Source organism: Cuculus canorus, chromosome 5 (genome assembly GCF_017976375.1).
Source record: "Cuculus canorus isolate bCucCan1 chromosome 5, bCucCan1.pri, whole genome shotgun sequence".
In the NCBI taxonomy this organism is placed as follows: domain Eukaryota; kingdom Metazoa; phylum Chordata; class Aves; order Cuculiformes; family Cuculidae; genus Cuculus; species Cuculus canorus.
The window spans coordinates 55,734,901-55,745,422 of record NC_071405.1 but is presented as its reverse complement, the minus strand read 5'-3'; the positions used below and the strand labels follow the sequence as shown (position 1 = coordinate 55,745,422).

General features: G+C 44.7%; 1 protein-coding gene across 1 annotated transcript in view; it reads right to left on the bottom strand.

The window, feature by feature from the left end:
* MAP3K9 (mitogen-activated protein kinase kinase kinase 9) overlaps positions 1-10,522 on the bottom strand; it is a 101,363-nt gene that overhangs the window by 6,843 nt on the left and 83,998 nt on the right. The gene's annotated exons all lie outside the window — the stretch shown is intronic.

Below are 10,522 nucleotides of genomic sequence, written 5' to 3'. Positions count from 1 at the left end.
CGCTGGATATGGCTGCTTGCCAACCATGGTAACCCCCCTTCCCTGTGGCAGGAGAGCACAACAACTACAGCCAGCCTTGTTCCAAGGCAGTGTCACACACCTGGAGTAGGCAATGCCGGGGGACCTTTCTGGTCCTGAGCTGACTGTCTTGTCACCTTTAGGGAAGCAACCCCCAGAACAACGACTTCCTGACCTGGCAAGTTGGAGACAAACAGTTCTGCTCTGAGTGATTAGTGGAGCTTGGAAAGAGTTAAGAAACCAAGAGAGCTGTTGGTCATTTCATAGGGGGTAGCAAATGCCTTTTTACCATCAGTTCCCTCGGCCTGCTTCTCCAGTGTGTGTTATCAATCTCCAGTGAGAGCTCTCATGCTCCCAGTCTAATGCCAGTGAAAACTGTTTCTGAACATCCTCTTACTGAAAGCACAGAGCACCCTATGAACCCCCCCTGCAGAGCTGCCCAGTGCTGGAGGAGAAGGCTGTGGGCTATCACAGAGCGCTGAACAGACTGTGAAAGCGTGGTGTACAGTGTGAGGGAAAAACTGTGAAATAATTCATTAAAGGCAAATAAAAATTATTAATAGGCAACAAGTCCAGGCATTGCTTTTCAAAGGGACCTCTTGGGTTCCCCGTGTCCCGACAGACAACATTGTCTAGTGGGGGGCAGCATGGGGTGGGGAACAAGGGACATTCCATTTTTATCTTGACTCTGCCAACATCTTGTGTGATCTTGGGCAAGTCACTTAGCCTCTCTGTGCCTCAGTTTCCCCATCTGTACACTGGGGATAATACCTCCCTACCTCGCAGGGGTGTTGTGAGGATGTATTAGTTAATGTTTGTAAGTAACAGTACAGTGATGTACAGTGCTAAGTATTATTAGAACATTGGATTGAGGTCTTGGTACTCCCACCTTGTGTTGGTGCTTCCTGTGTCCTGTTTTTTCTTTTGTAGGAGAGCACACTGCTAACAGGGCAGGACCAAGAGCTTTGGAGCCTATTTTAGCAGCCCATAGGGCCTGTTTAGATCTCTTCCAACAGTCTGTTTCCATCTAAGAGCTCAGGTTCCTTGGCTCAAAGGTCTTTTTCCAAAATTCCCAGTAATGGGATCCATGAGTGCCACAAACACATTACCACTGTAACTGCCTCATCTGTGGCCCAAAGGGACCTGCTCCCAGTGCAGGATGTACGAGTGGTCTCGTCTCATGGTCAGTGTGATGCTAGTGTACCAAGAGATACTTCACTGGCCCTCAGCTGAAACATGGAAACTGAAACAGTTTCCATGGAGCTGAACAGACAAAGTTCAGCCAAGTGCTGTGTGCTTTGGTCTGAGCAGATGCGGTGTCTGAAGATAGTTGACTCTGGCATCCCACATTCCAGCTGTGGTATCTCACCACATATTTCTCCAGCCAAAATTTGAAAGACTTGATAAAGAAACATCAAGAAAAAAGGCAAATCTCTATCACTGTCTCTGAAAAAAATGAAGTCATACTTTCTAGTTCAGGGACAGATCCAGCCCACACTGTCTGTGGGGAAGAAACCATATTAAAATGAAGTATAATTCTCTGAGATAAGGTAGACTTAAAACAGCTGTGTAAAGCTTACATTATCTGGGATGGCACCATAAGTTCATGGTCCATATGGGTGGTGGAAAGCAGCTTCGTCCCAAAACTGAGAACACTGTGCAGCTACTGTGAAGGGAAGAGCTGTGTCCTGGAGGCAGTACAGTCACCTTCAGATGATCCATAGTTCATACATCTGTACTAGAAACAGCGAGCACCTCTCCCTGACACTACACATGTCTGAGTAATAAATGAGGATACAGCTGCTGCTAGGACAACAATTGAGTTAAAGACAAAGAGGACAAATGAGGAAGATTCTCTACGATTATTAACTAGACCAGACAAAAAGCTTAGGCCAATGTGTGCTTGGGTGCATATAAGGTGTACCTGGTACAGTTTAAAACACAGAGATAATAAAATTCTGGTTCTTAGGTGCATGCGGTCTTCCATATCTCAAATACATAACAACACACAACAAATTCTAATATAAGTGACTCTCACATGCTTCATATTGATCATGACAACTGCTTGTCTTCACTAGGAGTGAAATGAGGATTCAGCCTGCAGGAAATGCAGGAGGAGAGGACACCACCCACACAAAGCCTTTGCCCCTGGAAAGCTCAGCCAAGCAGAGGCAGGCTTGTTACTCATGACCTTAATGTAAGAGAAAGGGCATTTTCCAGTCACTGAAGATGTAGGTGCATGGACTGTCACATTTTCTGGAAACAATTTTAGCCCTCGTGATGGCTTCAATGATTTAATGTCATTGCATCAGTTCCATGTATATATATTAGTATAAAAATGGCACAGCATACTCCAAAGTACACTCATCTCAGTTCTCAGCCTCTTTCCCTCCAGGAGCACTTGAAAATGTAGGGAAAAGAGGGAAGTTTGTGAATGTGTATATGAAAAAGATCTCGGAGAACCTCCAAGTGCTACACAACAACCTGCTTTCTGCAGAAAATGGTCGTTCTTACATTCTTTGACAACCAGGATATCTGCAAGCAGTGCACACACACCAGGAGCTGTAAGAAGGAAGTCAGTAAAGAGAAAACAGTCTCTTACTGTTTTATCAGCTATGTAGCATCTGCGTGTTTCCACAGTGAAACAGAGCTTGAGAGAAATATGGACAAAACTCCAGGTGGGGACCCTCCACCTGTCAAGGAGAGAGACAGCAGCAATGCCATGAAGGCCAACAGAGCCCCTGAGAACGGCACTCTCCCCATAGCAATCAGGTCTGCTTTGCAGTATCAAAGATCCCAGTAGCACTTGCAGTCTAATTGGAAAGATGTGCAGACAGATCGCTACCTCTACTGCATGTCTCAGGGGAGTAGGGAGGAGCCTTGGAAACTTCCTAAAAAGCTTTGTCTTCTGCAGAAGGAAAGAGAAGGTATATCTGACATCCAGCACATCAAGGGACTTTTCAGCAAGGCCCTAGAAGATTGTAGGCAAGAGTATCTCCTGGCCACTGCTGAATTGAAGAATACCCAAGGGAGCAACTTGTGGTTTTGTCCAAGAACTGCCTTAACAGGAAGAAGAAGAGTAAGATAAGAATTGACCATAAAGGGGAGAGCCTAGTATCAAGCCCTGATAAAGATGTCTGTGTATACAAGGCTCTGCAGAGGCCACATATAAATAGAGTTACGCACCTTTTCTAGTGAGTGGTTCTTAACAGCCAGATGTGGACGTGTGGGCAGAAACCACCCAATCCCACTCGAGCTACCCAGCCACTACTGTAGGGAGCTGGAGAGATAGAGAAGGACACTGTTGGAGGTGGTCATATCTACTATGAGTTGATGGTATTTTTCCATGGAGCAGTCAAATGGCAATGTAAGAATACACATCTTGGAAGCCAAAATAAGCAAACAAGGCTTTAGCTCAGCCAGGTGGTATGTATTTCCTCAAAATGTGGTACACGGGAATGAACGCAAGCCTCTCCATGTACCCAGCAGGGCTAAAATGTCTCCAGTGCAGTGGGAAGTGAGCACGTTCACCCATCGCATGCAAAAACAGCAGGAACAGAATGGCATGGCAGATGCCAGACCGAGCAGTAGGAAAGCTGACTGCAAGCAGGAACTGAGGTTGAAATGATAAGAGGGATGAGCTGATAATGGGGTGCAAATTACAAGCCAAACCCAGGTTCATGGGTAGAATGAAAGCTGAACTAGAAAAAAAAAACAACTGACCAAATGCTTAGCCACACTATCTGCAGTTCATAACAAGATCCAGTTTTAATTGGCAGGACACACAGCAGGAAAAAAGACAGTAAGATTAGAGGTGATTTTCCAGCTGGAGGGGGCAAAAGAAGGGGAGGCTTCATTCCTCCAGCACAATAATTTTCAGAAGTGTGAGGAGAAGACAAACATATGCTGGCTGCAGGATTTTCCCAAATATGTGTTAACCATTGCAGTTGATAAAAGTAGCCTGGACAGGGTGGAGAAGTCTTTGTCTAAATTAAGAAGAGGGTATGACTAATTTCCAGAACTGACAGGAAGGCAAAGGTATAGTTATTGTTAGTGAACCCAGAAGCTCGTAAGACAAAAGAGAGGCTTTTGATTGCAGAGCAGCCCCCTTAGCCATGCATCTCCATTTTGCTTTCCCTGGATTTCACTGCAAGATTCGTATGAGGGAATGTTCCCCCCAGACTACAGCCCAGCAGGACCAGGAGCACCTGTGTTCTTGTGGTGTCTCACATGAGATCTCCAGAGGTTTTGTCTGTAGTGTTTTCTTTATGCTCAGTCCCTTGATGATACCCTTTCTCTTTTCTTTTTCCGATGGGCAGGAGGAGGGTGTGCACTGGGCAAAGGGGAAATCAAACCAAATACACACGGGATCTGCTGACTACGTCTTTATTCACCTTGCCTTCTGCATCCTGAAGCACACTGATGTTCCCACCAAGCCTCTACTCCCAAGCTGCTACTGCAAAACCCCTTGTTCAGCGCAGTAATTTAGAGGCTTGGACAAGTTTACTTTAACAAGGAGGAACAATGGTGGGCTAATGTGTCACCCAGGTGGGATGCTTGGGAGGGTGCAGTAAATTATCAAGTTCCTTAATACTATCCATAGGTTTGCATAACCAATTAGTAAGACTTTGTACTGTTGCAGCTGATATGAGATGGTCTTCAGAAATTGTTCTGTTTGTCTTCTTACAAGTTCCTTGGTTACTAAGTGCTGCAGGCTATGCTACAGCAGCCTCTACGCTGCCTCAGTGAAAGTGATGAAAACCCACATCATCCTGGCTCCCCTCAAAGCTACAATTTAAGGAGGGTAAATTCATAGATACCTGTTAAGAAGATGAGAGGAAAGCGGTTGCAATTCATGACTTTAGCAGCCCGTGAAGTGGAATGGGGCGTATGTGGTCCTGCAGATGTATGGAGAGGGAGAAAAAAAACCAGCAACTCTTTTGTTTCCCAGAGACAGATACTCCCTCTGTCACAGCAATAGACCAGCTCAAATTCTGTTCAGCCCAGAGAGCTGTGCCCACAGCAGCTGTTACCAGTAGCAGTTGTGGTGGGGAATCAGGAAATAAACAGAGTGGCCAGGAAATTACCTTGTTACCCTACTCCTTATCCTGTAGAAAGCATCTGTTGCATTACACAGACAGATAAGAGGGCAAGAGGAAAGAGACAGGATGGAAAGAAACACAACACACCTTCCCTCCCGCCCCTTCCTAGCAAAACTGTGTAGGAGCAAATTCACTAAACAGCCTCCAAATCTTTTTTGCTGGTTGATTGGAGGACCTCTTTAGCAAGTTGAGTCGTACACCAGAAACTGGGAACAGCAAGCTGTGCCCCTGAATTTTTCTCCTCCACTTTGCAATGAGCACCGTGTGCCGGGGCTACCTCTGTGCCAGGGCTGCCTCTGCCCGGCACAGCAGCCAGCACTGTGCTTCTCACTGCCCAGGACCTCCTGCCTGCCCCTCTGCCTACCTTGGACAAGCTGCAGATCCACAGCTTACCTGCTACTGCTATGCTGTAGAGCAGGAACATGGGCTGAACAAGTAGATGGATTTTTTCTTATGTAGCAAAATTACTATTTATGTCCGATGGGTGAAAATGGCCAGGATGCAGCTCTGAGCCCCATGTACTGCACTATGCAATCACAGCATTGGCAAATGATGCTGCTCAGCAAGAGAGGCCAGCTTCACCGGCCCTACCCACAGCCTTTCTCCTTCCTTTATCACCAGTCAATGTTTTAAAAATAGCAGCAGTTCTGCAACGACTAACTTCCACAACTTTTGTTTCCTTCAAGAGGTCTCCCCTTCACTCTGTTTTCCTGCTGGAGGGCATGAACATGTGCCAGCTCGTAGGTACCTCTGGCAACTCCCCACCACTAATAAGGAAATAACCTGTAACATTGCCAGGTGGAACTGGCAAGGACATTAGGGAATAAAACAACAAATTTGGCTGGATCTTTGAGGCCGACATGGATCCTTATACAAGTAGTGCCACCAGATCAGCAGTGATTGCACGTTCCCAGACACCTGTTACACACAGCACTCACGAGAGCTCTGTTGTCCTCCACAGCCTACAGAGGCAATGGAGAATTAGCTCAGAGGAAGGGTGAATCACCAGTGTTCTCTCTTCATTATGCTATTTTCTCCCCAGACCTGAGCTAACAGAAGCATATGAGCATATGTTCTCTTGTCTATTGTCAGAGCTACAAATCAAAACTGTGATTCATATGAAACTGTACATTTTCCTGTATTAGATCCCAGCTCATTTCACTGACATCTAAAATGCAATATATGAGCACTGAAGATGACAGAAAAGCTTTATATAAAGAAGTCTGCCAAGAAAAAAAAATCCCTTCAAAAAGAAAGGAAAAAGACCTGGTTACTAGTACCAAAAACTTGATTTAATATTAAATTATCTCAACCAACAACTCTGCAGCATTTACAGAGGCATTCCTCTGTCTACACCTGTGTGTGTGCCTGTGTACAGGTGCATGCAGGGTGCAACCATGAGAGCAGAAGTGTATGAGACAGAGCTGGACCAGCCCTTGTCCTGCTGTTCAGTCCATCCCACTGCAGGACCTGATCTAACCCAACCAGTCCTGACACCCTTTAACTGACTGTTTGAATCTAAATAAGAACACGGCAAATGTTTGGTTACCGATTACTGCTTTTATGACTTCCCGGTTCTGCAGACTCTCATCTGGCCATGAATCTGCAGTGAACACAATTGCTAACACAGACTCCCTGTGGAGGGAGAGAAGGGAAAAGGTATCTAAAGGGAAGAGAGACATTCATTAAATGTGGAAACCTGCCTGAGTGAAAAGTGTCATGACAAATCAATCAAAGCAGATTCACAACCCAGGATTCTGTTTGGGTGAGAGTGGAGAATGGGAGTATGACACTATGGAGAATGAAAGAAGGACAGTTTAGATGGGAAAGAAACAGAGGAGAAAACAGGGTAAAGGAACAGAGGAGAAAGAGACACAGATACCTGTAGCTGAAAGTCTGAAGGGCCTGGCAGGAGCTCTAATCCAGGGTGGAGGAGAGGTTTGTGGAATGGGAGACACACAAGGAGTGAAACACAAGATTAAGAGGAAATAGAGAAATGGAATGTGGTAGAGAAATGAAAAGGTGGATCTCATAGCATGTATTCCCATCTGTGACAGAAGTAGCCAGCAGGACTTGGGCATCTGGGTGATCAGTCCCTACCATAGGTCTGACCCTGGAGACAGGGGAAGGAAGAGTGAGACCGATACCTTCCCGGGGACCAGAGGGGGAGAACTCAGGCAGAGGCTGTCTGCTAGACCCTTAAGGGTCAACCCATTTCTTTTGCCTTTATATTGCTTTCCATATGGTGAACCAAGAGACAGACTGATTGCCTTGCTTTTCAACACATGACGGCAGCATCAGGGAGGATGGGGAGAACATGTATAGGGTCATCATTTTAAGACCTTTATTAGCTGAAACTGGTAATCTACCTCCATTATGTGTTTTGAGGACACTGTTATTCTGAGACCTGAAACAAAGCAAATGAGATCTTTTTTGCCAAAGCTGATTTTCTTGATGACTTCACATTTCAGCCCTTTTGCCAAAGTTGTCCATAAAGCAGGCTGCTGTTCCACCTCGGTGGGGGAAGATATTTGTTGTCAATGCCTCTGCTTCAGCAGCGATTCAAACTCAGATGCAGTTGCATCAGGTTTCTCCTGCAGCAGCATCTTAAAACCTTGTTCTAGACAGAAGCTGTTGCTGAGCATGCAATACTACAATTACAATGTATTTTAATGGCTGCTAGGATAAAGAAGTACGTATTCAGATTACCCGGAATGAAACAGATGGACTAAGTATTTCTCTGATGTTGCTTAGCAAAGACAGCTGGGGGATTTACAGTTGGGAACACAAGGGTTTTCACTTTCTTAACCAACAATGGGTGGTTTTCAGTCATCCTGACTGCCAGTGTTATTCTCATTTTGTGATGGCAGCCCAAAGGAAGCAGCTTAGTATGGCCTGGAACAGCCTCAGGGGAAAGTCACATGCTGGATAGCCTGTGATATCAGCTCCCTGAAAAAGGCTGGTGATAGAGCTACAGACCCTACAGACTTCCTCTCCTTCACAGAGCAGCAACACTCTGTTACAGCAAATAAAACCCAGCTGTTTCATATTACCTCCTACAAACTTCTGCTTAGAAAAATGGCCACACGCAAATGGCATATTCCTTCACTCAGAGTTGGTCTCTTGCATCTTGATGGAGCTGAATTAGATCCAACCAACAGCTTGCTGAATTCAGTGGGTTATCTCTGAGACTTGACTGCCTGTTGGCAAGCTCTGTGCACTGACTCAGGGAGAGCACATAAGCCCAGTCCCTGAAATAAGCTTAGCAAACCAAGATGCAAGCCCTTCCATGGGGTCTTTTCGATGGCCTCTGGCTGAGCAAGATATGGGGCCTGAGCCAGGATGCTTGCAAAAAAACAGGTCTCTGCACCAGCCAAGCAAAGCAATTGCATGAACCATTTGTAGTCCAGAGGGCAGGCTCTCGCATCAGCTCCACAAGCTGCAGGGGTGGCTCATGAAGCCAGGGCTGATCGCTGGCTGGCATATTCCCAACCCTCAAAGTTTTTGCCTCCCCTAGTCCTTGGACCGCACACTTATCTCAAGGTAGAGGTAGGTCCCCTAGTCCTTTAAAACCTGAGCAGTAAGGACTCAAAACATCAACAGGCAAACTGTAAAAAGATATGAGTTTTTTTCAAGCTCTGATACATTCAGAGAGGCTCAGCTGATCAGTTCATAATTGCGACAGGCAATGCTGCCTGCTGATGTATCACAAAGGTCTGAGCAAGAGAGAAGCCTGCCTTGCATGTCACCAAATCAACAGGTCACAGCAATAACCCAAATTTCAGTTTTCACTTCAACTTGGCAAGCTGAAGTTGCTGTTCAGCAGACTTAAGGCTGTCAGTCTGGGAGATCTGATTGACTTCTGGAAAACTATTTCCGTAAAAGAGAAGAAGATGAAAAGCTGTATGCAGGAACAGGGTCTGAATCTGCGGATTACAGGTAACTGCAATATGACACTGACAGGAAAATCCTGTAATTTATAGCATACACAGTCAGAATTCAAATCAACAGAAAAACAAGGATTCCCAGAGTGTCATTAATAAGGGTTCTCATTATAAAATTAACTCAATTTTTCTTCTTGAGTAACCTTCTTTGAAGATACGTGATGTTTTTGGGAGACATCTTATTTTCAGTGTTCTGGGACAGCCATTTCCCACTCCACCTGTTATTAATCTAGAGACTGATGTGGAGATCTAGGATCCTCAGTGTTTACACCTCTGTGATCCAACGTCAGATGGAGTCAGTTAATTAATGAAAGATGGCAGTCTAATAAAAGATGGGATCTCTCCTTTTCACTCATCACCAGTATGAATACAGATTCCCTGCAGGGACTTCACAGCTCTGTTCATGATGAGCAAGCCAAGCTATGTCATCTCATACCACAAATCTGAGAAAGTGCCAACTCTGAAAATAGGACTGGAAAAGATCCTCAAGAGAGCATCTACATCACCTCATTTCCTTAAGGCAATTAGGTCAGTTTGAGTTAAACTGGTCCTGAGAGATATTTATCTAACTAGTTGTTAAAAGCCTCCTATGACAGAATACCATTGTCTTAATACATGGAAAGTTAAGAGACTTTTTACTAAAGCTTAAACTGTCTCCTTTGCAGTGATATAAAACAATTAGTTCTTGTTTCAACTACAGTCGATATAACCAAAAAATTCCCTTGCTTTGCAGCAATTCCTGATCTTTTGTGAAAGACTCTTCTCTAGGACTCTGATCTTCCAACTTCCATCAACATTTCTACAACTCAGCAAATTTTCTGACTCCTTGCATGTTCTCCTCTGGATTTCTTCCAGGTGGCAGTGCTGAAAGCAGAATGGTTCTCCAGGTGTGGTCTTCTAATGCAAGATAAAGCAGAAGCATTATTTTAGAAGTCCTGTGCATGATAGGCCTACTTGTCTACTCTTTGCACTAGCAAGATATCATTGTCTCATGTTCAAGTCTCACCCCAGATTGCTTTGACTCATCCAATGTCACCATCATCTCCTTTTGTATCTGTAGCCAAGTCTTCCTTCTTTATTGCAGCATTTAACACTCTTTAATGAGTTGCATCCTATTTGATTGAGAAACAGATTCCAGAAAGTTAGATATCGCTATTATTTTTCCATAGAAAGAACAGATCTGTGTCCCTCTGCTTTTTTCAAGGACACACATGACCACATTTTAAGATAAAGCAAAAATAAGATTTTGGCATAAATTGCCATCTTTGGGTTGGGGAAAATTGATATACCTGTTTCACTTTTACAGTACTGCTAACAAGTTCTACAGCTGCACAAGCTCTGCAGTGCTTTAGTAGTTAAGAAAAACACTACTTGACAGTTGAGAGTCACAGTCTGTGGAAAGCATCACTCACAGTTGTCTTTCACCAGGCAAAGCAACTCCTTCTGCTCTTTTAGACT